Source organism: Anser brachyrhynchus (assembly GCF_964034855.1).
Source record: "Anser brachyrhynchus genome assembly, chromosome: 1".
Taxonomy (NCBI): domain Eukaryota; kingdom Metazoa; phylum Chordata; class Aves; order Anseriformes; family Anatidae; genus Anser; species Anser brachyrhynchus.
Window position 1 is genome coordinate 93,597,252 of NC_137694.1, and position 27,824 is coordinate 93,625,075.

Here is a 27,824-nt window from a genome sequence, read left to right on the forward strand (position 1 = left end):
TTATTATTTTTTAACCTGTATATCAGTAATATTCTTACCTCTATTTTTCATTTGTTAGTTATGTGACATTTTGGGCAATACTATATTGTTTAAGAAGGACTGCATGATAAAAAATGTGCCTCTGTTGTTATAAGCTAAAGGGTATTAATGCAAGGCAAACAAACATTAGCATCTGTTTTCAAACTGTTCCAATGGAAAATGGTCCTTAGCCAAGAGAATATTCTGTGAACTCATCTCAGAGTTGATTCTAAGTCATGAATGGCTGTCACGGGAAGTATGAAAGGCAGGGTCAGTAATAAAATGTCCCTTACCTAGGAACATTCGTAAGAAGAATATTTAAAGTTTTTTTTTGTTTTAAACAGTCATTAATTGCTGAAGGCTTACAGCTGTATGCCCAAGAGCAGACTTTTAACTACTACTATCTAGTGGGAGAGTCTGTGAAGATGAAAAGAAACACCTTTAGATTTTTGCATGTCAATGTTTTGAACAGTTTATAGAGCTACAGAGAACTAGTCATTATGTAACTTTTTAAGATTAAATTATTATATTTACTAAATTACTTTATTTAGAATTTAATATCAAACTCTGTGCTCATTATTCTTTTTTTTGTTTGTTTGTTTTGAGAAAGCTTGGTATTGACAAAAGAAAAATGAACAGTTTCTGTAAACTTAAATTTGTGAGTTCAGCAAATATGATACCTAGGTCTTCTATCAGTGCAGTTAGAGTAGAGCTGTGTAAGTTGCATGAAAACTGTTATAGAGAGTTAAATGCATGTTTAATGAAGATACAGAGCAACAAATAATATGAAGATATTTTTGATGTAGCTCAAATGTAGTCCATTGTTAAAGTTCTGAAGTAGAGGTTGCTGTCACAAACCTTGAGTTTGTGTTCCAGCCGTTAGGTTTGTTATTAAAAGAATGATGACAATCACTGTTAACATCTGCTCCCCTAATATACTAGTGATAAAGGAGATTTCCAGCCTGTAAATTATTTTTTTAATCTTTTCTTATATTGCCAAGTATTTGTATTGAAAATATTGTAGAAGACTAATATTTCTGTGATGAAATGTCGTCCTAACTTTCAGCTATAAAACACTAAAATGTGAAAAGTATATTATATTGTTGGTCATCCTGATAATGGCATGGCAGAGTGGATCATAACTAACAGACTGTATTGATATTTTCATTAGAGCAGAGACTCTGTACACCTATGTTTTATTTCTAGTTAGGGTTCTATTCTAGTTCTCTTTCTAGGTATTTCTTTTTTACTGCTTATGTTGGTCATCATAGGTCACTTATGTCGGTTAAGTATTATGACATTTAATTCAGAGTGCAGCACTTGCAGGTTTTACTAGAATAAGAGTAGTGTTTAGGGTTCTGTGCCTTCTGGCTATAGTAGTAACAACATAATGGTGGATGACAGGAGTGCCAATAAAGGCTCGTGTCTGTTCTAACTTCATGCGAATTTTTAATCCGTAACTGCGTCATACTGACAGCTCCTTCCCAGTGGCCAATGCTTTGCTGTTTCTACAACTAAATGATACGTGTTCTGTGCTGCAGTTGGGAAAAATACAGAAAATAATGTGGCATATATATTGCCATTTTTTTTGGCTAGCTGAGGAAGTCATGTCAGCAGGGTGAAATCCTCTCCCCCTGTACTCATTTTTTAAATCAATTTGTTTGGAATAACAGACTGGAAGACTAGAATTACATTATTTTTGTTCAGAACTCTGCATATCCTTTTTACTTCATAATTCATGACTGGAGCAAATCCACAAAGATTCAAAGCAAAAAAAAAAAAAAAAAAAAAGAAACATCCTGTTCATGTGCTTCCTTTTACTGTTAATCCCCATAATTAATGCCCTATGAGGAATGGGGCTCTAATCGCTTACAGAGCACAGTAATGCAGAAAGACAATGCTCATCTGGGAGGTGTGCAGTAGTATAGATCACTGGTGACCCAGTTGGTACACAGCTGTCCTCCAGCCTATGCATATGTGGTTTCATTAACTACACGCATATCTGTCTGACAGGCTGGTAATGATTGTCTAGAAGGAACTTTGCCTTATTAAATAATCTTAAGTGTCACTGAGAATGAGTAGTTTGTTTTGTCTCATTATTCGTTTTTCTTTGTGGGGGAATAAAGAGGGAGCAAGCTGTTCCGTGAGGATGAGGATCTCAGTTTTGGGCAGGCACTTTGAAATAATCTGTAGTGAAGCTCGATGCCAGGAAGAGACTCATTTGGACACCAAATAGCAGTTTTTCCGTGGCTTGGTGGAAACATCCATACAAAATGTTATTCTGAAAGGGTTAAGAGTTTTTCAGATTCTTGTTTGGTTTATGGTAATTTAGCATTACTAATGCTAAACCGTAATGGGCAACATAAACATTGGTTGTTAGAATATTAAAGTATTTTTTATATGGGCTGTAGTCAGAGGTCAGACTGATGGATATTTGTTATAAAAATCAGTCCTTTATTAAATCTTTGGTTTCTGGGAATGCGCTGTGTTACTAGAGCAGATGACTGAAAGGAATTGTGATGTCAACAATTTCTCGAAATTTATAAGCCCAACCCACCCAGCTACTGGAAAGGTAGGGAAGAAATGAATGCTTAATATACTGGGCAAATAAATTTGTTTATGTTTACTCAACATAAACAAGGCAACAAAAAGAAAACACCCACCTCCTAGCATCTGTTATAACGTGGTGAAAGTTATCTAGCATCTAAATCATTCCAATGTAATGGAAGAGAAGAATCTTATCTGTTACAGAAGTTTGAGGCTGAATTTATGGATAGCTGACAGGGGAAAAAAAAAAGTGTAAATGTGCTATTCCTCTAGTTGCATTTCTTTTTCAGGTAGTCCTCTGCTCCACAGCAAGTCTTTCCAAGACAGTCTTTACCTTAGGCAATTATTTGTTCACACTTGTTTTAAGCCTATTAGGGAGCTGGAACTGCCTTAAACTTGATCTGCATAAATAAACTGGTGGAGGCAAGTCAGTCTTAAAGGGAAATCAACTGACAGCTGTGAAGGTGCTGTTCAAGTTGTGGATATCTGTGGAGTTGTTATTTAAGGTACCTGTAATATTCTTCTGTATCCTTGTGGAACACCAGTGATTTGCATGATAATTCATGAAGGAGAATATTTATCACTGGAACCTTGTATTGGTTGGAGTTGACAATAGTTTAAAAAAAAAAAAATCTCAAAAGACGTGTTTTGTTGTCCTTTAACCTTTGCATTTTTGCCTGGAAGCCCCTGCAGCCTTTCTGTCTGGTGCTTTGTTTGTTTTTGTTTTTAAACTTAGCTAAGTGTGAATCTTCCACGAAAGAACATGGAAAGGTACTGCGGACTTTAATACGGCTCCTTTATACTCTGTTCTTGGATTGTCAGTTTGTTTTATGTAGCAGCAGATGGTCCATCTATTGTTTCGTTATTCTTCTGGGAGTCTGACCCTATAGAGTGGGTGTGTGCTTTGGAGGTGGGGGGGAAGGGCAACTAAAATAAGCCTTTTTCAATTTTTTTTTTTTAATGAAAGCAATTCAATTTATGAAATCGTGTTGATGACCTGGAAAATTCTGGTACTTGATTTGTTTTTGTTTAAATGCTTAAGATTGTGCCTAAGTTCTGTCAACAAGGTGTTTTTTATTGAAGCATCAAGGGTAGTTTTGGTTCAAAAAGGATTGTTAACCATCATAAGCACTGTGTTGTGAAACGCCATAATTGTACCATATGCCTTGGGATTCATTTGAGATACTATGAATAAGCAGGATGAGTGCTTTCAAAGAGGCATTCCTGCTGTCCCACATCAACCATGTGGGCTTTCAGTTAAGCTTCCCAGGAAGACAGCAACATATGTGTACACAATGTGTGTATTATATTGGCGCCCACTCACAGTGTTAAAGATGTGTCAGCATTTCCAGAATAATTCCCTATTTTAAGAGCTTTGTTTTAGCCTGCATATGAAAGTTGGCTCTGTGTTGATACTGTACATGCAGTTTCAGCCCTCACAGTTTTCAAGTGTGAATTTTTGTCAGGTGAACAGAAGCTGAACTAAATTCATCTGTTCACGGCTTGGTTGGAAGATCTCTAGAAGGATGGTGTTATGGTAGCCTCCTCTTACTGTGCACGCTCTGAATCAGTGCATTATCATGAACTGATGCTAGTGAAGATGCCCCTAATTTTGAGTATTTGTAGGAAGTGTAGTAAAAGAAGGTGTCAAAGTGCTTGGTTTTCATTCTGTATTCTAATTCTCTAAATGTCCCCTATAGATTGAGTTGAGTTTAGCAACATCACTATGCAAAGATTTCTGTTAACACGTGGTCTGCTTTTCCAAGTATTTTGCAAAGATAACTGAAGAACAAAAGGTAATGTAAAAGATTATTGTTGTTTACTCACTTTGAGGTTGTTGAAATAAGCCATGTGAATGAAAAAGCAAATATTTCTTCGTTAATGGTGAGCTCATGTTAGTAATTGGAATTGACTCATCACTGTGACTGTTTCCTGATGTTTTTCTTACAATTACCTTTTGAGTATAAGGAATTTCTAGTTTCATTGACTTTCTGTTGGCAGATTGAGGTACTTTTTGTCATGGTATCTCCGTTACATGTCAAATTAATCTTTAATACTGAGAAATGGGGCAAATCTGTGGCAGGTTTCCTTTTATTCTTTAAACCGTGTTCCCCCAAGTTGTAGCCCGTCTTTCCAGAAGCTGTTGTCTTTAACACGTGCAGCAGGGCGGGCTGATTCTGTAGTATGTGGGTGGCTGTGTAGGAGCAGAGTTGAGACTGGATTTTGAAATCACCAGGCTTCTAACATAGCTTATGTGCTTTAACAGTAGCTTACTACTGAAGTTTCAAAAACTACGTGTTACTACCAAAACACTATTTTCTGTAAGTACAGGAATTACGTTTCAGTGATTATAGTTGCTGAACAGACATTTTCTCTTAAACAGATACGGTTTCAGCCCTCTTTGCTTGAATGCCACCTAAAAACTTCCATCTGAACAGCAAATGGTTTTGTATCTAGGTCTGTGTTTGAGCAGCAGCAGGCCAACTAGACAAGGCTGCAGAATGAAGATAAGCAAATCAAGGTTCTCCCATGTTTTAAAATCTGAATTCAGAACTGACACCCCTGGAAATGGCTCCTCTGTACATCCCTGATATGAAAGGTGCATGAAGAGGGCATTTCTGTAAAAATAGGTCTGTTGTGCGGCTCTAGTGGTTGTGTTATGACATCCAGTAGGTGGTCCCAGTTTTCAACAGCGGTAGATTATCCTTCTGATTCATATTTTATATGAAGTGAATCCTACTCATGGCTTGCTTGAACCTCCTGAGAGGAGCTAAATATGCAATATATCAGATAATTTCCATAATAACAGTAAATATACAAATTGCTGACTTTTTATTTCATTTTTGTGTCTCACTCAAGGACTACTGATAAATATCAGTACTGATTGCAAAGAATCAGCTACAGCATGAGATTTATCAAAGCCTGGTGAAATTTCCCATTTCTGCTCAGAACCCCCCTGTTTACACGCTCCCACCAACCACCTAACTGAAAAATCTCCTCAGACTTCAGAGAACCTTCTGGAACCTGGAACTTTGCCTGTGGAGAACAAGGAGCCTAAATGTTCCGAAAGCTCAACCGTTGTTTGTGAGCTGGAGACATCAAATCCTGAAGTGAATTGTAGTTGAATCCCTTGAGCTTCATTTTTTTTTTTTCTTTTAGGGGGTGTTGAGGTGGGTGTAGTGGGGCAGGGAGATGATCTAGGTGGTGGCCTGGACTTCAGTGTAGTCAGCAGAGGACACTTCAGTGTTTTGGGTACGCAATCTGACTGCCCCTCAGATTAGATGAACCACTGTACCCTGAGCTAGCCCAAATGATGTGGCTGTAATGTAGTCTGGACATCACTAAGGCATTAAATCTTGTGTGAAGCTCTAATTTAGAGTGTAATAAATATGCATGGGTGGTCAGTAAATACTGTGTGTTCTGCAGTAAACAGCTTTACAGGATGACGATCATAAATGTCATGCAGTTTTGGAAGACTCAGGTAGTCCATCTCCTAATTTTCTCCATCTGTGAAACTTGATTGTTTTACTGTATTCCTATCTCTAAGTGCTTCTATCTTTTTAACATACAGCTGTGTTGATGTCTGGCTAAACTGCTATGTCTGATGCACTTGGTAATAGGTACATGTGCACTTTGAATGTTCCACAGCTATAATGGAAGCAACTTGGAGTAACCTCAAACAAAATCAGAATTTCTTCTATGCAGTTATTCCTTAAAATACTGTCTAATGATACCAGAACAGTGATGAATGCATATGAAAATCTGTGTTCGAAGTGATTCTGAGAGCTTGACACATGTTTAAATTTCACATAATGTGGTTCTGCTCAGCAAACTGCATTTGATAACATACCGGTTTTGTGCATCATTCCGGCGTTGTTCATGAAGACCATACATTTCCTGGATTTAATATTTCAGAAATTATTTATTAACAGCATGCTCCATTGCAGTGTAACTAGCTGGATGGTAGAATACGTGACCATCCTGATAACAAAAAGTTATTCAAGTAGCCTTGGATTGGACATATATCTGTTTTACTACTTTTTTCATTTCTGTGCAAGTCCTACATGCCTTGGAGCTTCCGTTGTAAGAGTTCTGCCTCATTTTCATGATTAGCCTTCGTTTCCCACTACAGTATTGCTAAAACGTCCCCAGGGTTTCTTCTTCCACAGGGCTAGATTCCCCCATGAATTTAGGGTGAATGCATGGCCACTTGGGGAGGAAATATAATATAGTCAGCAGAAACCTTTCTGTGACTGCAGTATTAGAGCAGTTTTACACTGGCAGTTGAGACTTTATATGCCCTTTACTTTACAACGGGGAGGAATAGGTAGTACTAATGCTGCCCTGTCAAAGACTGTTCATATGAGCACATGTATTTGAATATATACTCCTTCATCGTTGAATAATTACAATACATTTCTATTTTGCTAGTCCAGCAAGTGTTCACCAAACCTTCATAGAAAGCTTATTTTATTCTTTTTGATGTCATTAATATTGGAGTGGCAGCTTTCTTTGAATAGTATCTTACCTCTTCAAAGTGCTGTTACAAAGGGCAGTTAGAGTTTTATGTTCACAGAGATTTAAACAACCACACTTCAGCTTTTTAACTTACGTACTTGATTGCTCTGGGAGTTTTCCTTTGCTTCTCTGTTCAATTTCTGCCCTGTCTACTATAATTTGTTCAGAGAAATCTGCAAATGAATCACTAGAGAATAAGTATGTGATGAAGCCTAAATTTGTGCTTTCCAACTTAATGAGCAAAACCTTTTTCTTACTGTTCTGATGTTAACCAAATACTAGTAAGATATTAAAGCTTCAAATGTATTTGAGATTCTGTTTGTAAAGTGCAGGACAAAACAACACTATTGAGATGAGTGCTTAAAAAGACCAGTTTACTTCATCCCTCCTTAATTAAGTGGGCTGAATTTGGTGCAGTCAGAGTTATTTTAGGTTTATTATTTTACACTTGTGAATAACAATTTTGAGCAGTGTTAGTTACAGATAGAGAGGATCAGAGCATAGAGGCTTGCAGGGGTAGAGTGAAGGAGGGGGAAAATATGTAAAGGTCTGACTGACCCACGCATGCATCTGAAAACTTTGTGGCTTGTGACTGTTTTGGCAAAAACAGTAAACAAAGTGAATGTCATAATTCTGTTTTCAGTTACAAGGTAAAACATTTAGTAGCCCTTGATGATGTGTTTAGTTTGTATAAAAGTAACTTTTCAAGATTTCCTTCTCTGTGAATCTATTTTTTAAGGATAGAGGCTCAGTCATTTAGTATAGCTTGCTGTATTTATTAACAGAATTCACAGGGAGAACACACAAATTGAGGTTTGTGTGACTTGGCATGTCTTAATTTTCCTTTGCTGTGTGTGACCTCAGTGTTTTGTTACTGAAAAATCAAGAGCCACAGTCAATAGCTGCTTCTAAGGAGTGTTTCAACATCATGTGTGTAATTCAATTTGATTCAATCTGGTTTATGGTATCTATTTAATCTGGAATTTGTGGGTACATCAGAGAAGGAACTAAGTTTATCCACTACTGTCGAGTCATAGCCAGTTATAGGGCTTGAGAGTTCTTCACAGGGAATAACTAAGTAAGATTTATTAGACAGCTGAATGTCTATTCAAATCTAGTTTACCCACCAGTAAAGGTCTAATTTTGTCATGTGTTCTTTTTTAACCTAAATGAAGTGGCATAATTGAAGTGCTTTGGTTTTGTTTCCTCTGTCTCACACCACAAATTTTAAGGGAAGTGCTGGACAATGTTTGTCCAGAAGCCTTCTGAACAGCGGGATTCTGCCAGTCCAAACTGCTGCCTCTGCCGCTCTCACCAGTATTCCTGCCAGAGCGCTTGTTGTTAGTGCATGCTTGTAGAAGTTGGTGTCTCTTCTGGTTTGCAGGATGAAATGCATTCCTTTTCAGGGAAAGGAGGCCTCAGTAATATGTCTGAAGGGTATATAGCTCTGAATTTGGCAGCACAAACTTTTTGTCCTTTGAAAAGTGGTGTTACTCCAGTCTATTTGAATTAGCAATGTTCTGCTGTATCTATAATATTGACGGAGAAGTAATATTGAGGATGTAAGAAGTTGAGCTTTAGCTTTTTTTTTTTTTTTTTCCATGCTAGACAGTTTTGAATTGAAGGCTGTGGGGAAATGATCCTAGCTAATATTTTAGTAGCAGAGAGCTGCATTCTGCCTGCATTCTGCTGTTGTTGGTTTATATTTCTTGCCACAATGTTAGAAATGCACCTGCTCTAAATATAAAAATTTGACTAGGCAAAGCTTTTTTAGGATGTTCTTTTGTTGAAGTTACCTGTTTAAACTTTGCATGATCATTTTAATAATGACTTTATATGTAGAACTAGAAATATTTTATGCACATCATAATTATATGTTGTAATGTCCCTGTCTTGATGAAAGATAAATGCATGTGCACACTTGTTTTTTAAATAGTATTCTAAAATAATTGTTGTGTTGTATTTCTGAAAGCTGATATATGTGAACATCCAGTAGGGTCAACTTGTAGACAAGGATTTTGAAGCATTTCATTTCTCTCTCCCTCACCCCCAGTGGCTGATATACATTGCACAAGTGCCCACCTGTTAGTGTTGTATGTGAAATAAATAGAAACAGAATTTTGATCATATTCCTAGCGTTTAGATAGTATTTCATTTAAAAAAACATTTTTTTCTTCATCTAGGGATTGTGGAAATTGAAATACGAAGAGGTGTGAAAGTAATTTTTTTAGGATTGTATAGCTAGTTCCTTGCAGCACCAGGAACAGTCTCCAGATCTTCAGTCTCTGGCTATAGTTAATGTACTACTGTATCATGCTAAAGATGTTGTTGCTTACATATTTTGTTTAGAAAAGGGTAGATACGTAAGAACATACGACTATTGAACCTGTTTCTGATCTAGGGATTTACTGTAAGACCAAGACAAAGGATGAAAGGCAAATTTTCTAAATCTTCCCTGGAGGAGCTAGCACATCAGATGCATTAGATGTACAGTTACTAGGACAGGTTTCTTTTTCATGTGGGTGGTCACCAAGCTGGCTTAAAAACTCTTTAGATGTTGCCTGGCCATCCTGCAGACACATACTGGATATAGTGAATAACAGTAGAACCGTAGGACATAGCTAAATTTCCACAAAAAGTTTTGTTTCTTGAACAGACTGAGAAAAAGTTGACTTAATAATCAGTCTTAATCATTTGTTTTTTGACTGGATGAAGACAGAATAAGTTTCATGTCTATTACATAAACTGGAAGTAGAGCACTTAATTGTATATTTAGTTAATTGTTAATTGTATACAGTAGGGGTAGGATACCCATGTGAACAATGTTTTGTGACAGCATATGAAAAAAGTGCCAAATAGAACAGTAGGCAGCAATGACTCATTTGTGATTACACCTATATTCATACCACTGTTCTTACACCCAAGTATTGAAATGGCTGTGAAGGGTGAAGGTAAACTTTAATATGAAGTTTAACAAGCTTAACTTTTTTTATATGCTCCATTTTTTTTTATTTCCAAAAGTCACATTGAGTTTTATCTTCAGCCTTACTGAGTAAGGAAGTGCTGTTCTCAAAAATGATCGTGTCCTAAGATTAGAAATGGTTCTCCCTATGTCAGTTTTTGTTGCTGTGCCTGCCTGAGCATAGGGAACTGCAGTGCCTCACATCTCCATTTTCAATGGAGAGGTCTCCCCAGAAGTACTGCGGTTCCTGAAGAGATAGGGCTTTGGTCAAAACTGGGGATACGTGAAAATGAATTTTTAAACTCTGATTCACAGCTTGTGAATTCAATATCATGGGAATCTTCATTTGTGTTTATCCCTTTTTGAGTTGTTATTCAGTTACCTCTTTTTAAATGAAAATATATTCTCTTTCTGTAATTGCTGTTGGTGTTAGAGAGTCAATTCTTCAATTCTGCATCATGTCAGACTTGCCTTTCCAGTGGACAGGCTATAATGTTAAAACTTACGTAAATAAGAATTAATTATTTTCCTCCTGACTTTGGAGGAAAGGTCTGTCTCCTACCTTTAATTTGATGATTACAAGGAGCAGTCATAGCTGTGTATAAATAACTCTCCTCAAATATTATCTATCTTAATGTTGCAACAGCTGGTCATCAAATAGAAGATTTTTATAGGCTCTGGTTTCAGTTTAACATTTACTGAGCATGTAATCTTGTAGACTCATGTGAGTGAAGTTAACAGGATGTAGTCTATTGATAACAGAGATTTCCTGTCCCTTCCTCCCCCCAAACCCCATCTTTTTTTTCCTGTGAGGAGTTTGGGGGTGGGAGAAGATGTGATGTTGCCTTCACTGACTAATGATGATCCACTGCATGTGTTTAATAGACACCAGCTGGGTGATAGTAGCTCTGAAAAACACCGACTGGTTCAAGCTCACCTAGCCATACAGAGAAGTTTAGGCCTCAGGTTCGGAAGGCTGGAGGGAAAATCTCCCAGCAACGTTTAGTTTGGGTGATGTGACTTAGGAGAGATAAGTGGTGATGGAAGAGAGGAAACTAGTGTGGGAGTAGACACGCTGAGAAAATGTTCGCTGGTGATGGGCAAGTGGCTCAGGCAGCATGACTTTTATTGTAGTCTTTAAGCTGTATGTGTTGTTAAGCTAACAATTACATTTTGGAGAGGAGAAGGCTGCTGGCATCATGCAAAGGGACTTGATGTTTGTACTTAATTTTTATACGTGTTTTATATAGAGAAGTGTATGCAGTTGAGCTGCAAAATAAACAATTGTAGGTAGAAGCCTAAAGTAGGGTGCTTTACCAGAAAACGATATAAATAGTTAAAAACCAGTCATTTAATTTTCTCATTTTCAGTTGTGCAGTAGGCACAGGCTATTGGGCTTGCTTAGTCTGAAATCAGCCTGTAGTTTTCAAAATACAGTGCAGAACAAGAACTTTGATATATGGCTTTCTCACATATAATTTCAGAAGGGAATAATCGTGGAAGCAACCCATGGTCTAGATGTGTTTCAGAAGAAAGCACATTTAATCAAGTTTGGATTATGTAAGAAAAGGCAGAGTTATGGAAAGTTTGAAGAAATCCGATGGCATTTCAGGGAAGGGCATGTCTGAAGGTGATAGAGCTCTGACCATAATAATATTGTCCTGAAGCCTACACTGAAAATAAATATGGGCCAATGTATGGCTGTACTCCAAAACTCATCAGCCACACAGATTTTTAAGTTGTAGGATTTAGTTACGCTTGGAAGATCATAATATACTTTTGCTAGACTGTAACTATAATACAGGGAGAGAGTGACATTTTAAAACTCAGGATGTATTCCAATGTAAGACACGCATATTTTATTGAAAAGCCTTTAATAAACAAGGCTGGAGTGTATGTGTGCTTTTACTTGAAATAACTCAAAAGGTGCTCATTTTTCTGACCAGTCCTGTGTTGCCATCTTTAGTCCCAGAAGTTTAGTTTCTCCCATTCTACTCTGAAGGGAAGTACATGAACCTTCAGCAAGGAGGGTAGTAAGTGAGGAGCAGTTACCTGAGCTGCACTCTTTATGCCTGCTGAGGTAAGACAGTTGCAGCCCACTAGATTACGAATAGTGACAACGTAACCTCATCCATGTGATTTATATGTGCAAGTTTGTCAGTAAAAAAGTGTATTTGTCAGTAAAATACTGAAAACGAGGCTTTAAATTTAGGTGAGCACACGTGGATGTAAACTTCTGAGATACTTCTAGTACGTCTTACTTTGTGATCCTTTTTAATATTGCAAGCATTGTAACTCTTCAGGGTTGTAGTCCTCTAACAACTTTCTTTTAGTATCTGCTACAAGGTATTTTTGATTTCTGGCCAACATTTATAGATAATAATAAAAGTGTACACTTCTGCTGTTTCAACATTGGCAGGGGCCAGATGTGTGTCTAGCTAGAGGTCTCTATGCACACGCTTGATTTACGTGCCTGCTTGTGGTGGGGATGTGCATGGGGAAGGTTCTGTATGTGTGTGCACATGTATAGTTGTCTGTGTCAAATTCATTTTGCCACATTTAGAATTTTAAAGCAAATGGAGAAATTTCTCTTTAGACAAATACATGTGTGTGGAGAGAACTAGGCCTTTTCCAAAGGAGAATGTGTAATTTCAAATCAAATTTCTCTTCAGATATCTGTTTTGGGGTGTTGTAAAAATGAATATAGTGTTTCCAGACTGCCTTAAAAGTTGTTTGGAGTCAATATGTGTGAAGTCTTTCTGAGTCTATATAAGAATAAAGTATCTTAGTTTAAATTTTCTATTTAAAAAAACAAACAAACAAACACAAAACATTAGCATTTGCAGATTGATGGTTTACATCTCAAAGTTGAATGCTTTGTTTCTTTAGTTTTGTTTCCATAACATAAAAGTTTTGAATCACGACTCCCAATTTGTAGCTGCTATTAAATTCATTTTTGAATTCTAATCTTTAAAAATATAGGCATCCATGCTCCTTCTTGTCATGGTATTATAGGTATATTTTTTATTTATTTTACTTTGTGTTACTTCTGCGCTATTCAAAGCAAGCTGTTCTGTGGGGTGAAGTAATTCTTAAGGCCCTGTGATGAAGTCCTTTAGTAACAGCATGCAGTTCTAGTTTTCATGCTTTTTTAATGTGGATATTTCAGTATATTAGTATGTCTGAATGACACTGAAACTTTTAGTGCATCCCCTAATACAGCTGTCTCTTTCTTGAAATTTTCATGTGGTTCAGTAAGCAGAGGGTTTTATTGTTGCTGCACCTCCCAGAACACTTTGCTTTTTCAAATCAGTAGCTCTTTCAATGCATTTGCTTGCAGTCTGAGCTATGAGTAATAGTAATTGCCTGTAGTGCAGCCCTGCAAAATGGCTTTCTGCATAGGTTTTAGTAAGCAGATCTGACCTGTAAGCAGGCTGCGAGGGAATCCATGTATTAAAACACAAGGTAATTTAAAACAGCAAAGGGTAATCTCTACCCGTCAGTGTTGTCCCCTCTTTCTCTGCAGCAAGAGTCTGTGGGACCAGGAATGCTGCCACTGAAGGGCTGGTTTGACCTCAACTCCCACAGCTCCAGGGGGACTGTGCTTCAAGGAGGCAGACACAGTGTTTTGTCATTGTAACGTCCTCCACACCATCATCTCCATATGTGGTTATATTAAATTCAAATACGTTGCGTTTCCAATGTTTACTACACTTGTATAGCAAATGGTTTGCCATTAATGTTCCATCTATGAAAGGTTTATAGAATCTATAACAATTCTGCCCTCCAACCTAGAGAGAAGGCCAGCTTTCATGAAACTGGAAAGTCTGCTTTGTAGATGTCGAAGTTATGCCAAACATCAGCACAGAGCAAGTCAGTTCAACAACTTCTGCCATCAGAGAGGTAGCACAGCTCAAAGAATGACTGTCCTTCTGCTTCTGCCTAAAATAGTAGGCAGGTTTGTACTTCCCTGTAACAGCTGTTCATCTCTATGTATAGTGCCAGTAAAAAGAAATATTTGTCATGGTCTGCTTCCTCCCTGTGAGATGTTTGGATGAATTCTGCTAGCACAGCAGTTAGAACATTTCAAATACTGTTGATTAAATCTTGCCTTGACAGGAACAGCCTCTTATTGAGCTCTTGCTGAGTATGTGCTAAGCAGGAGCCCTTCCACAGTTAGAACTTCCTTTTCCAGAAAAGCAAGACAAAAATCAATGGTCTGCAGTATATAGCAAGGTATTCAGGGTGCTGTTGCATTACAGAAGTGTTGCACATTGAGAATTTTTGTAGGTTTCTAGCTCCTTATGAAGAGATGTTAAGCTTAAGTTGGTAAAAGACATCTGTAAGACTTTTAGGTGATTTTTTTTTCCCCTGCCATACTACATTATAAATCTTTATAAGGTATGAAAGTTCAACCTTCCACTACTTTCACTTTTAGAGCAGCTATCTGTCTGACTTGTTTTTTTTTTTTTCCTATAAGGAAATGTTGGAACTCTATGGCTATATCCTGAGCATGATCCAGTTGGGATCTTCGTGTCCTTGCCTGACTTGCATATTGTTCTAGGCTTCAGACATACAAATAACTAATTGACTGAGTTACACATCATTTATGTAGATATATATATACACTATATGTACCATACGTGCTATATACAAAAGCAGTAGAGAAAGAAGACTTGTGTTGCTGTCCCTCCGGCCCTCACCCTGATTTGAGTAGTGTTGACTGCATATGGGAAAGACAAAATACCCAGTCTTTGTTCTTTACCCTCATCAGTGCTACAGCTTGTTTTTCAAAGCTGATAAAGAGTTAGTAACATTCTTTTTCTGGCATAAGGATATTTATTTGAAGCTTTCAAATAAAATAGTTTAGCTTTGCTGGAGAAAGAGGTGAAGAGGAGAGTCGCTAGTTAAGAGATACGATGAGTACTACACAAAACATAATCTGATTCTATCCAGTCTGAAGAATAACTTGGCATATTATCCACCTTAAATTAAAAAATTACTTCAAGGGTCATGCAAGCTAGGTAGAGTTGTATTCTGTTATACTAAATAGTTTTTTTGCCTTTCACACTTCAGTTATACCCTTCAGAGTTCTTCTCACCAGCTGCCTACTACTAACAACGGAAATACTAGAAAAATAATGTACTTAATTTAACGAGGAAAGACTAAACTGTATACAAAAAGCACTTCTGTATTTTTGAATATGTAAGCCAAAGGAAGCCAGAGGATCTTTTTCGTGTCTTTACGTATGGCAGTATATATGTTCACCATACTTTTGACACATGTTAGTACTTTAGATGTACATGCCCTGAAGGGCTTCACATTAGAAGAGAAGTATCTCCTAGATTGCTTCAAGATCTCTTAAGGCTACTTTGCCTACACTCAGGTAGTTGCCAACTAAATTAAAGTGTATAAATATTTTTTTTAATACCTGTAGCAAAGCAAAGTGGATCCCTGGCCAGAGAACTGCAATAGAACATTTAAAAAGAAAAATAAAAAATAAAACGAGTGAATTTTTGTTCATATATTTCTTCTGTGGACAATTCTTCCCTTTTTAATTTTCGGGCCAACAGAACATCCCTAACTAAATAGATTTTTCTTTTGTCATTTGATTTGTGCATATTGTTTCTCTTTGAGTAAGTGAGTTTTTCTGTAGCTAGCATTCTGAAACAATTTGATGTTCAAAAATAGATAAAAATTTGAATTCTTGGAGAAATGTGTAGTTTAACAGATAATTGTGGCTGTGGGCATGCTCTTGCTATGAATTCATTTTAACAGCTTGATGCCAGGAGAAGGCTGTGACTTGAATACAGTGTACACATAAGGAATTACTGAATTTGAAATGTTGGTAGAGAAATTAGGTCCCTAATTCAGCAAGAGTTTTGAGTTAAAATACAAAGGTGAGCCTTTAGAAGTACAGTCTGTTGCCTCTGAAAGACTGCTTCTATTTTGCTTGTAAAATTAAGGATGTGTACTTCTCCTTGTTGAACTCCATGAGATCTCTGTCAGCCCACTCCACCAACCTGTTGAGGTCCCTGTGGCTGGCAGCACAACTCTCTGGCATACCAGCCACTCTTCCCAGTTTTGTGTCAGCAGCAGCCTTGCAGTGGGGGGATGATGATGATGATGATGATGATCAGGACTGGACCAGTATTGACCCCTGGTGTACATTGCTAGTTACTGACCTTTGTGCCACTGATCACCAACCTCTGGGTCTGACTATTCAGCCACTTTTGGATTCACCTTACTGTCTGCTCATCCAGCCCATTGCCCATTCATCAACAGCTTGTCTATGAGGGTCTTATGGGAGACGATATCAAAATCTTACTGAAGTCCAGGTAGCTGACATCCACTTATTTCCTTTCTTCTACTAGGCTGATCCTCTCATCACAGGAGGTTGTCACGTTGGTCAGGCATGACTTGCCCTTAGTGAATCCATGGTGACTGCTCTTGATACGAGCTGCTTGTTCTTCATTGCAGGGAAATGGCTCCCAGGATTAGTTGCTCCATCCCTTTCTCAGGGATTGAGGTGAAGCTGACTGGCCTGTAGTTCCCCCGGGTCATCTTCATTGCCATTTTTGAAGATAGGAAAGGCAAGAAGTAGTTTTGCTGCATAGATGAGAAACTGTGGCAGGAGACGAGTTGCTTCCAGTTACAGAGGAAGTCTGTGGCAGAGTGTTTTTGTAGGCCCATGACAATGCTTTAATTATGGGCGTCTCATTATTTCCACGATTACTTGCTTATTCATGCCACGAAGGTGGGTGGAAAAAAAACACAACACGTTTGTGAGTTTTATGTCCTAGTCCTCACTATACCAGGAGGTAAACAGAAATTGAACAGTTCTTCAGCTAACTTTGTTTGTTTTCCAAAATCGTTATGTTGTGCCACCACTCTAAAGAAATGCTAATTCATTCAGTTGTTGTTGCTGTAGAAACAGACAAAAGGAAATCAAGCTTTTCAACTAATTATTTTGTATTGCAAGGATGTTTGCATAAATAATGTTTCAAAAATAACATAAGCTCTATAAAAGTCATGCAACAATAAGTTAACAGAAATATGGTAGGATGTTTGGATTTTGAATGTTGTGATTAGAAACCAGTGGAAGCTTACTGCTGTAATGTTTGCTGGAATTTAATTGGGAGGGCAGTGGCAAGGATGAGAAAGAAAGAAAAGAGGAGAATAGGGATGAGGAAGTAGAGGCTGAGAAGTATCTCAAAAGCTCAACTTTAAGGCAGCTGAAATGAAAAGTGTCATTACTTTTCATTTGTATTAAAGGTAAACTTTATAGGAGACTAGGGTTTTTCTGTCCTTTGAAAGTCTGTCCTCCTGTACTATTTTTTTTTCTGTATTATGAATATGAGAGTACAAGTTTAATAATTTCTACTGACGTTTTTTGTTTTTTTCATAGCCTTCAGTTGTTTTAACAATTTCTTGTATTCTAAGGAGGAAGCATCGCTATATAATTACAGTCCTGGAATGAGACTGAAATCTTTAACTGTCTACTGACTTGCTATGCAACACTGGTCTGGTGTCTTGCTTCTGTTTTCACTTGTTCTTCATCCTTGGTTGGAAGTCTTTAGGGTTTCCTGTTGCAGTTTGTAAAGAGTCTAACAAACAAAGGCCTCAATTTTGATTGGGGCCTCTCTTTGCTACATTAACAGAAATAATAGCTTCTGCAGAAAATAAAAACAAGGATAAGTAGATACATTCACGTTCCATTAAATTTACTGCTAATGATTGTACTAGTGACTGGTAGTAGCCAACCTAGGAAATGTCTTTTACTAAAACAGGCTAATAAAGTAAAACCTATGGTGACGTAGGAGCAGAAGTAGACTTAAAGGTAGAATAGAATAGTTCAATTGGAAGGGACCTCCAAAGACCATCTAGTCCAACTGTCCCGTAGTCTCAGATATTTCCCAAAGTGTTTTTAGTTTTAGGGAAGCTAAAAGAAAACTCTTCTTTGGAGTTGGCTACTAAATATAGTGCTTCTTGTGTGCTAGGCTTCTTTGCGGGCACTCCTATGCTACTCTGTTGCTGAGCTGTCTTTTCAGCGAGTGAAATCTTTTAAAGCATTTATTTTTTATTTAGATTTGTAGACTAGAATGTTGTCTAAATGCAAATCTTTTGACAAAGATGTTAAAGTATAGAAATACAGCTACTTTCAGTTTCTGCAAATATATTATTTTTGATTCAAGCAAAATTATCATTCAATTAAAAATTAGAATTGTTTATAACCTGAAATTAACATGTCATTTGTGGAATATGAGTAACGCCCACAAAACAGAAGCAGTAAAGGGATGAGATGAAGTTTCAATTTGGAACTCTGACTGGCTTGTCAGGCCTTTTTTAAGATTATAGTAATACTTGGTTATTGCTTGTATGTCTGCAGGAGAGAGAGATCATTATTTACTCAACCTCTTGACTCAATTTTAAGGAAAGCGGTAGTCCTAAGTTGAAAACATTGAGTTGAGATTCAAGACAAAGGCACTAATTTCTTACCTATTTAGTGTATTTTATCTTTTTTTTTGCTATATTTTTATCTTTTGGTTGATTGCAGTCTAACTATAGCATACTTGAAATATTTTTCTATTTCATTTCAGTTCATTTCCATATATATCACCCTGTAGTCTGCTGTTACTTTTCAGGTCACAGACTGTGCCGATATAATGTAAATTTTAAAGTCTTAGAACCATTGAAGTTGAGATAAGTATTTGAAAGTAAGGAAAAACAAGAATTGCTTCCTTATTGGCCTTCTTAATTTGATGTAAGAGACAGTAAATATGTCCCATTTTTTTCAGGAAAAGGGACAGTTATTTTTATTCTGGGACTCCAAATGGTATGATGCCTCAAGACCTCTTTTGTATATATGCATTATGATACAGTTTTTGTTTCCATCATTGTATTCAGCATTTTATGTTACCATTACGTAGTATTTGCCATAACCCTGATATTTCCTAATAAATTCAGAATTATTCAGTTTGTTTATTTACTTACGCACTGGATAACCTCAGACCTCTTTTTTGACCTGTCGGCCTTATCCATTACTGAGTATTAAATTATTAATTTCTGCAATAGCATCTGTAAAACAGGTCATTGTAGTATTTGAACACTTCACAATAATGATTTATACTCAGAGCATTCATTTGAGGATCTCTGATAGTGTGACTCTTTCCATTTCCCTACTGAAGGTAAGTGGCCATTAATTTTGTTGTCTGGGTTCCAATATCCGTGTCAGTTCATCAGGAGTTTGGTAGTCACCAACACCATCATGACTGCCCCTTCATTTTCAGAGGCAATCTGTTTTGTGTTCTAAGTGAGCAAGAATCCTCGCAAGAATGCTAGACCTTGTAAAGCTCCACAGTTCATAACAGCCTCCATGTTTTGTAGAAAATATGCCTTCATTGGTCTTAGTTTCAGTTTAACAACTTTAAATGTGGCTGAGAAATGGTATCTTTTTTTGAGCCCCACTTTAATTTAGGGTGCATTTTTCATTTCTAATTCAGGCATGTTAGAATGGGAAAAAGACCTCAATCAATATGAAAACTTATTCAAAATCAAAGTCCCTAACAAGTGGTGTGGTGTCATATTCTAAAAAGAACTGGGCAGGTGCTTTTAGGAGCATATTTAATATTCTTCTTGGATTTGAAATAGGGGAAGTGGTTATAGAGCTCTAACATGGTCTCCAGAATAGCTTTGTCTCATGAATGGCCTTCCCAATTGGCAGAAAGCTTCAATATCAGTGCCTTTCTTTCTGGAGATTCCATGGGAGTACCAGATAAAGAAACAAGACAAACAGTTGCTCCAGCTGCTAATAGATGCTGTTCTTTACTACGGTCATCTGAAACATAAGGAATTGTACAACATGTTGTGAAATTCAATTGCTGTTGTGTTGCCTGAACACAAGGCTGGATCTTTACCTATACTAGTTGACGGTGGGAGGATGTAATATTGATTTTATAATAACTGTTTTTCCTGAAGTCTGCGTGCTAATGGCATTTTCGGTATTTGCAACTTACATCTTTCTTGCTGTTGCTGGTGCTGCTGACTACTGATGAGTGTCTTCCCTTAAGTCCCTCCGGTTTCAGGCAGCATTTTCTGTCTGACTGTCCTCCAATGTTGATTTTACTTCTACTACTTAAACTCCCTAAAGAGTTAAATTTTTATGGTTGTTTGATACTGCTCACTATGTTTATGTGGTCATGGACAATTGTTACAGATAATTTCTACTGGTGTTACGGGCTTTATCTTGAAGTATTCCATTCTTTTTAGAGTCAAAGAGGATGATCAGTCTGGGAAATTAATATAAAATGCTGTGCCAAGTATGGAGGAGAAAAGCTTTTTTTTCTGATGTTACAAACAAATGCAGTACATGCAGAGAGAATGTTTTAAGTCTTTCACAGAAGTGAAGCTTCTCACATGTATCTTAACTTTTCTGTGATAGCTTACTGGCTATCTTCTAAGAAATGTATTTAAAGCATGTTTGTGTAGGAGGTTCTATTTTTGTATGAGCTGGCTTTTAATTTGCTAGGCAAAGAAATCTTCTGTATCAGCTTACTGGCCACACACAAAAAAAAAAAAGTTTATGCTTCTATAGAAAGTAAAAATTAATAATAGTTGAAAATAGTTATAAAGAGAGAGAAAATATTTCCTATTGGGAATAACAGAAATATTAATCTGGTCAAGTACTGTAAACTGGAGAGTAGCTTTAAAAAGAAAAAAAGACAGTCCTGTACAAAAAAAAACAAACAACCTGCCTTTCGTTCTTCTACCAGATTAATTCTGAAACTGGCTACGTAGTACTAATCATGATAACAATAAAAGATTATCCCTGTTTATTAGGATAGCCTTTGCCTTCCCCATTGACTTGCAGAAAAAAATATTAACTAGTATATTATAAAGCTGAAATTTTGAGTTACTAATATATCTTTTTAAAACAAGAGTTAAAATCTTTTTATATTTTTATTATTTCTTAAATTTAATTGTAGCAAAAAATGAGACAAAGCTGACATCTTTATGTCTAAAGATATAATTTGGAGTGAAAACTAAGCTCCATCTCAAAGTATGAAGATGTAAAACACAACAGAAATACGGAAAAAAATCACAGATCTTGGATTTGTTCCAGGGAGGAAAATGCTTTCTACTGCTAGCATAAATAATAGATTTGATAATTTTAGGAAAATAAAGTAATCTGAATGCATTGAGATTTCTTTGAATGCAGCAAGTAAACTAATGAATGAACACACCATTTGGTAACATTTCTGAGGGGTTCCCAGGAACAGACTGGTTGACTACCACTGTGACCTTTGAAACTATATAATCATGAAAGGGAGGAAAAAAAAAGGCAAGTTACTTGTGGGAAAGAAAATGACATCTATTAGAGTGTGCGAAGTACCCAAGAGATGTCATAATGATCTTAACATATTGTGAAATAAGCTAGCAGTTACAAAAATAGTTTTGGATTTGTCAGACTTTCCACGTCATGGCAAAAGTTGCTGCTTTAACATTTCTCTGACCAACTCACAGTACTGATTGCCCCATAACATTCTCACTTCAGATTGAATGAAGATATGTACCATGCTTCATGTAATGGAAAGTTCTCTACTCTTATCTCCAGGCTAAATGCCTGATTTACATGATTTTACAGCAAAGATGGCAGATTTTTGGTGACTTCTTGCAGTGTAAAAGTATATGAGTAGTACCAAAGTATCCATGATGATGACCTGCAGGATATGTAAATTCAACCCCTTTTAAAAGCAAACCTGAACAGATGTCTTTTGGATGTAATCTTCAAGAACAGTGCTCTGTGCATACAGAGCTCATGTTTTGTCATAGATCCAGAAAGTTGCCTCCTTCACAGTGTCCTTCCTTCCAATGCCTAACGTAAGGCAAAGAACATATGGGGACATGCAAGTATTACACATTCTGAGGAAATAAATATGTATGAACTAGGTAATATATTCTCTGCATAGCGAGGAAAGGCCTTGGTGAGTTGAATTCCTGCTCGTTTTAGGGCTAAACTGAACACGGTAACCAGTGTTGATCAGTAAGTTGCATTTGAGGTGTACAGTTACAAAGGAAATAAATAGCTGGTAGAAACTATCAGAAAAGGTTTGACTAGCTTAAGAGTTTTGCTGTAATTGATACTTTATTATCACTTTAATGTTTGTCATTTTTTCTTGAATGTTTATGTATTCATTAAATTTTAACCATCCTACAGTAATTTTCAGTGCAATTATCTAATTATTTTATGCTTTCAGTGTTGGTGGTTTTCACTGATCTCTTGCTAAGTATTGAGGCAACAGGATTTCCTCTTTTTTCCATAGATAGATTATTATTATTGCTAACTCTCACCATTAGCCTGAAGTTTTTACTGTCTTGACTTAATTTAAAAAGGAGTAGACTCAGCACTATGATGTGGAAAACACTAAATCAATTAACTACAGTTAATGCATAATAAAAAATGTTGAATGATGATAGTATTGTGACTAATTTTTTTCTTCATCTTTAATGCCTCAAAACTGGCAAATGCAGAGCATTTAAAAACCTGTAACAATGGATGGTGAAATTTCTGATACTCAGAACATTGCTTCAGGAAGCTATGAACATGGTTGTACAGATGAAGGTCAGTTTTTAAGTTGATCTGTCTTCCTTCAGTCTCATGCTTGTATATATCATTTGGAAGGAAAAAACATGCACAAACTTTATGAAGTATTCTTAGAAGCCTCCTTGTCCTGAGAATCTTCCTTCTTAACATAAGCTTCCTTCATTTATTTTTTTCAGTCAAATTTTGGATAAACAGAAAAGTCTCAAAATAAGCACTTAACACGTATTGGAAGCTCTCTAATTATAACTGAAAAAGTTTAGTGATCTAGCTGAAAATAAATACTCTGCTTGTGGTAGGATTTATAAATGTGTGTATAAATGTTTTTTGTGTGGTTCATCAATAAGTCTGTTTTGTTTTTGCAAAACAGCAGAATACACGCAAACGCAGACAAGGAAGTTCTGCCATGTCAAGGAAATATTGCTATAAAGTAGAAAGAAGTTATCCTTTTCAATGGTGAGCGTACCTCAATCATGACTGACTTCGTTAACTCTGTTTCTCTTCTCTGATCTACTTGCTGCTCCAACCTCCTACTATGTTCATAGACTTGCACCAGCCAGGAGCTGATGTTACATCTCTGCAAAAAGAGTATCATTCCAGTAGTTGCTACTATTTGGCTTGTATTGCTACAGCAGCTTCAGTCTTTGTTTAAGCAGTAGCATCGTCCTTTGATAGCTTTACTTGAGTCACAGAATTGAGTTAATTAACCTAACTGGGACTAATTATTTCACAGATTTAATTAGATGTAGACTGTGGAATTATATATTCTGTACAGTCTTTCAAATTTAAGTTCTCATCTATTTAGGGTAAAATGGGAGCAAAGACCTTCAGTGTGGAGTCTTTTGCATACAAAAATACCTGGAAATGTTGAAGTATTTTTAATCATTAAGTCTTTCCTTGCAATAAGAATTACATTTTTAGAGATCGTATGTTGCTAGGATTTCATATGCGCTTAATATTTCTAAAAATTCATTAGGACAAATTATTATGTATTTGTAAATATGTATTTGCACTTAAATAGTACACAAAAGGAAAAACATGTTTGGAAATTGTTTAGGCACAAATCAATAAGGCTTAGAAGTTCTGTGTGAGAACGGTTATATCTGGATGTGAAACAGCTGTGGCCTACTTTGGAAGGTCACTTTTAATGCTATATTTACTATAATATGTAGGCAATACTAGGTCAATAATGTATGTTATAGTCAATAGTATATATTATAAAGTTTTATCTAATGATATTCAACTTCTGTGCAAATTCATTGCTGTAAGACTTTTCATAGGCACCCTAAACTTGGGGTATGGCTGAATGTCCCAAATGTTTTTTCAAGTGAGCTATTCTCAGGGCTCTGAAGAGCTATTAAAATAAATAGTTATATGCTTTGCATGTGCTTATATTTGTTTACATGATATATAATGTACCCTTTCTGATTGCGTGCTGTCTACTGTTTTGCAGTGGTAACTAATCAGTATTTTAAAAGCAAAACTGAGGGATGTTCCTTCTTGTGTTCAGAGGTTTTGTTATTATGTGACTGAAGCTGTGGACATTTGTGACAGTGTAGTCATTGACTTCTTGGTCACTGCACTGGAACGAAGAAATAACCTTAGGGCAGGGATTTGAACTGCTAAGAAAGATAACCAATTAATACAGCAGAGCCACATAGAGAAAGGGAAGATTTAAAGCAATTTTACTCTCCAAACTGTACAGCTGTATTGTTAGCAACTGATAAAATAATGGAAAATGTTAAAAAAAAAAAATACACAAAACAAAAAAAATCAAAATATTGACACAGAGATGGAGATTATCTTCTTAGAAAACAGTTTGAACAAAAACAATTTAATTAAACTGATAAACTGTTCTACCTTATGTGTAACTTCTCCCTATGCCCTTCCTGGTGTATATTAGTGCCTTATCTGTTTGCCAAGCCCTTTCTGTCAGATTGTGTAATCCCAACTCATGCTGGTGGGTGAGGGTTCTATAAACTAATTCCATCATTATCTACTTCTTGGTTGCAAAATACAGCCTTTAATTTGTCACACAAATAATTTCCCTTCTTTTCTCTTTCTCCTCACTTAGTGACTGTCAAGCTGCACAGCAGGGTGGCGAAAAATCACTATGTAACTTATGGGGATTTTAATTATCTGGCTCTGATTGTGCTACTTTGCACTTCAGCAAAGTGGCAGGATTATTGTCTTGCTGAAGGGGAGCTGTATAATATTTTGATTGAACTTTTATTTATTTTTTTTTATATATGTTGTGTGGCAATTAAAATTGAATGAGAAATGATCAGGCTGTGTGTTGGCAAATGCAGTTAGTACCTCCCTTGCTCAGGAGCGACTGTGCACTGATACAATAGACTTGTAATTTTTCTCTAATGCCACAGTAGAAGGCAGAACATAGTAGCGTGGGTATCTTGTGGTCTGTCATTCCCATCTCTGTTTCATGGCAGTCCATGTTGGAGAGGAGGGAACGGGGTCTTGGCCTTATTTTTTCAGCATCTGTAGAGAACATAAATGCGTAGGGCAGAAAAGCTTCAAAACTTCTTTTGGTGATGGTCCTTGGGTAGGTGGGTTTTCTTTACTACTTTCTATATGAACTCAAGCCAAGCCACAAAGCCATGCTTGGGCTCTCTGCCCATTTCAGGCTTTAGTTTAGTAATGTTAAATTTAAAGAAAACGATGTGGATGCTAAACAGATTGCATTCTATAATATACATACCTACAACATAAGTAGAATGGGCAAGTGAAAATACATAAAACACATTTTAAATAACCTGAAATCAGAAGTTAAAATTTTATCTAAATTGACAAGTGAAGCTATGAAGAACAGGTTCAGCTTATTAAAGAATTTGAAGAGGTTTAAGCAAATAAGTGGGGAAGAATCTAAGTTACTTGAGTGATGTGTGCATACTTCCAGTGTTGGAACTTGATCATTTAGTATCTTAACAGTTCAGAAAGCTCATATGTATTACTAACTAAATGCTTCATTTGGGTTTCTACGGCCCCTTCTCAGTCTTTGTGAGCATCAGGCATGCTTTGAATGTGAGAGCGAAAGATCAGCTGTGTTAAGAGAGATGTTTTTTGCAAATCAACAGTGCACAGGGCAACAATAATTTGCATTAGCTCCTGCTCCAAATCCTCACCCCCACTCCCCCATATTTTTCTTTCTCAGGTTGTTTTGGAGGTAGCTTGGCTTTTGGGGGAAATTCCATCTTTTGCAGGTAGCAATGTGGTTATCTTCAGCACGGCAATTCTCTCTATATCCTTCCTTTGAATTCCTTTTTTGAAAGCTCTTTTATCGTGGGAGTAATTGTTCTGTATTGTAATGTTGTTACTTCCTACTTGTTTGAAAATGTATTTGTCTTATGCCTCCTGAAATGAAGGCTATAATGAGTACGAGTTTTAAACAGATACAGGCGATTTGTAAACATATGAGAATTTTCCTCTAGCCAACAGCATTTCCTTCTTCTGTGGTCATCCCCATCTTTCAGAAGTGTTTTCTTGGACTCCTCAAGATTTGACATTTTCAGGTGTTGCATTGCAGGATGATTAAGAACTAACAGATTCCTTTCACTGTTCTACAAAAGAGAAGGGAAACTGCTGTTTTGCATTTCAGGATTTTAAGAACGAAGGGCCTTGGACTGTAAGTCTGTAAGGCTGATGAGAGAATTTCATCAAGACACAGGAAGGAAATTATTTCCTGCATCTCATCTTGGCAAAGTCTCTTTTTATTGATTGTTCATATTGTTCTGTCATACCTCCAATTCCTGAAATATGTTGAAGCAAGAGTTTGTGTGAAAGACAAACCAGTAGACTTTACTCCATCAGGTTTTTGAAAAGGCCATGACGTGAAGAAGAGGAAAGCAGATGCTACTTTGGTGGCTCTCTGTAGAGTTCTTTGGTGCCTACGTCCCTTGTGTCTTGCCTGATACACTGAATAAAATCACCATAGCCCTGGTAGACTTCAGCCTCTCTGAACATGAATGTTTCTGAGGGTATTTTTTTTTCCCCCAAGATGTTAACTTACATGACTTTTAGATAACCTCATATACTGAATCTTGTAAATGTGCTCTGAAATCCACAGATCTTATTTCACCTTTTTAAGGTGTTTTTACTATCCGTTTTGTTAATAAGTTAAGCTACTTAAATTATCTTGAGTGTAGCAAAATTAGACTGTAGAAAAATAGTAACTGTTAACCTTTTGATTCTTTATTTGAAAAGTCAGGTCAGAATTAGATTGATAGATTAATGTTTTTTCACTTAAAAAAACACTCATTTTTAAGACCAACCTCAGTAAGTTTTAATTTTAGCCAATAATTTAGAAAATTGCAAATGCTGTTGGTCAAAGTTCAGTGGTATATACTTATGTCTATAGGTAGAAAAAAAGAGATGTTTACCTACCTTTACTTCCTTGGTTTTCTGTACAGTTGTCCAGTATCTTGGTTTACTTTTAACAGAAATACTTGTGTGCCCTCTAAGTAAGAAATAGATGCTAAGGCTCAGATTTTCATTTTATATTTTAACAAACTTAGCCTTGGAATGATGACAAAAGAAGTGATTCAGTATTTTAAGTGGTAACCTCGTATTAAGAAAAAAAACAAAAGAGCATGTGAAGCAATTTCTGTAAGGTAAAGAATTTTCGAACTAAAATGTCAGCTATGAGAAGTCAACAGGAAGCTGATTTGCAGTGGAAAAATGTCTGCACTGGTGGTGGTTGTGATTTTTTTTTTCTTTACTCTTCTACTCTTCCTCCCCCACTCCTCCACTCATCCTTGCTGCTTTCTTAAGAATACTGTAATTTACAAATAATTGTTACATGTTTTTAAAGCAGCTAAACAAGACTCATCTTTTTAGGGTTGGATGGAACTTAAAAGGTCGTCTTGTACAAATCGTGTACAATAGTACTTTACTTTTTATATTACAAGAATGAGGATGTACAAAATATGCATCTCTAAGTGCTCCATCTCCTGTTGCAAACAAAATGCTTTGCTAACTAATTATCAGCTCTGGAGGTGAAATTTATGCTTATTAAAATAAAATTGAATAAAACTGGCTTCTTCTGTGTGGTGTATGATAACCCTTTACGACCTTCCAAAATGATTCTGTTCCTGATGATGATTTCATTCCTGTTCAGGGATGAAAAAATCAGAAAGAGGGGCTTGTAAACTTTCGTTCATGTCT

The 27,824-nt window shown here is 36.5% G+C and overlaps 1 protein-coding gene and 1 long non-coding RNA gene across 5 annotated transcripts in view; one reads left to right on the forward strand and one right to left on the reverse strand.

The window, feature by feature from the left end:
• LOC308188022 lies at positions 1 to 27,171 on the reverse strand. Its single transcript, XR_013945105.1, has 2 exons — positions 27,045 to 27,171; positions 1 to 16,970 (listed from the first exon to the last, which is right to left on the reverse strand). It is a non-coding gene; the product is annotated as an uncharacterized lncRNA (long non-coding RNA).
• The window catches only part of CBLB (Cbl proto-oncogene B), a 137,300-nt gene that overhangs the window by 20,210 nt on the left and 89,266 nt on the right, over positions 1 to 27,824 (forward strand). The gene's annotated exons all lie outside the window — the stretch shown is intronic.